Source organism: Trachymyrmex cornetzi, unplaced genomic scaffold (genome assembly GCF_001594075.2).
Source record: "Trachymyrmex cornetzi isolate Tcor2-1 unplaced genomic scaffold, Tcor1.1 scaffold452, whole genome shotgun sequence".
NCBI classification, from domain to species: domain Eukaryota; kingdom Metazoa; phylum Arthropoda; class Insecta; order Hymenoptera; family Formicidae; genus Trachymyrmex; species Trachymyrmex cornetzi.
Genome location: NW_017299312.1, coordinates 74,240 through 75,864, shown reverse-complemented (window position 1 = coordinate 75,864; position 1,625 = coordinate 74,240). Strand labels below are relative to the sequence as shown.

Below are 1,625 nucleotides of genomic sequence, written 5' to 3'. Positions count from 1 at the left end.
AATATATATAATATTATAATACGTAGAATTATAATATATAAAAAATATAAAAAGTCAAGAAAATAATAAGGTAAAGGGGCAAACTAGCTTTTTTTTTTGTTGCGTAATAGCGGTTTAGTTAGTGAATTTTTGAATTAGGATACCGTGAGGTTAATCCAGATGAGCACCCAACTCTATTTCTGTAAAAAGTTTTTTCAAGAGATATCGTTTCTTTACTATTAATAATTATTGTTATTATTTTGGTGTTCTATATGCGTATCGAGCTTCAAAAAATCGGGTACAAATTTATTTGTCAGAAATATTGCTTTAAACATATAAAAATCGAGTAATTGTAAAGAATAACAAAAAATTTTTTTTAACAGACACACGCAATTTGGGCTAAAATTAATGACAGATTTCTTGTTATTTTGTCATAAGAAACAACTAAAAATTTTGAGAAAAATCGGCGTTTGACATTTCTTAAGGTTTACTTGTGAGTCTTTAGATTTTGACGATGTAAAGATTATTTAGATTTGCGAACAAATATATTTATGGATCTGTTAAACGTCGTTATTTTTATGACCGTTAGTATGCTTATGCTAAAGCGTTTCATATAATCTATGATCTACAAATCGATCATACGATCGAGCGAGTCGCTGTTTCTTCTTTCAGACTTTTCCTCTCTTATGATATCGACTGTAATTTTAGAGAGTACCATTTTTCGATGAATAATTTCAGCAACTCGCTCGCTCAATCGATCGTTCCCAGTCGACGTGGTTAGTTTGTTGATCCCGAGTGTTGCTCATTGAAGGTATGGAAGAAAAATTAAAAGCTTTTCCTTTAGAGACTAGACGCGCTCGCGCTAAATTTTATTCATATGGCTGCAGCAAAGATCAAGTCGTGTTTTTTGATAGAATTACATTCGCGTAAATGAACAAATAAGTATGTATATATATATATTTTTTTTTATTTATAACAATGTGAAACGTAGCGAGACACCAAACGGTATTGACCTTGAATTAACATCTATATTTCCAGACACTGCCACAAGCAAAAGCTTCTCGTAAAAAATAAAACGAACATGCAAGTTTAAACTCAAGATCGGATATGAGCTCGGTTTAAAATAAAGGATGAGATTCGACGAGTAACGAAGAAACGAAGCACAGACGAATGGCGGAAGATAAAACGGAGATGGATGGAGGAGAATGCGCGAAGAAAAATCGAAACGAACGAGCAACAATCACAGCATCTTTCCAGGACTCAAGACTGCCATCGCATTACGTCTACGATAAGGAAACTATATTGTACTGTTAATGTTTTTACGTTTTTAATTTGTTAAGCGTCGCGCTAATGTATTTAATCCGCTATTTAATTTTGCCTCTCCTATCCCGTTTGTGTGTAACGCAATAAAGAGTTACATATGCATACTATTGCGACGAAGAAAGACAGACAGATAGAGAGAAAGAGAGGCGTCATCATTATTATTGTCTTTATTATTTTATTCGCCAATGTCAACGCCGTTGCCGTTGCCTTCATCGTTGTCGTCGTCGTAATTCTCGTCGTCCTCTTTCTGCTCGTCGTCATCATCGTCGCTGCCGTCGTCGTTGTCTTCGTTATTATCATCATCATCGTCATCGTTATCGTTA

At 34.2% G+C, this 1,625-nt stretch overlaps 1 protein-coding gene across 3 annotated transcripts in view; it reads left to right on the top strand.

Moving 5' to 3' along the window:
- Positions 1 to 1,042, top strand: part of hts (adducin 1-like protein hts) — a 13,671-nt gene extending 12,629 nt beyond the window's left edge. For all 3 annotated transcript variants that reach the window (XM_018513168.1, XM_018513167.1, XM_018513166.1), the window contains one exon: positions 1,018 to 1,042. The gene's annotated coding sequence lies outside the window, so the exon portion shown is untranslated. The remainder of the gene's footprint in view (positions 1 to 1,017) is intronic.
- Positions 1,043 to 1,625: the final 583 nt, after the last annotated feature.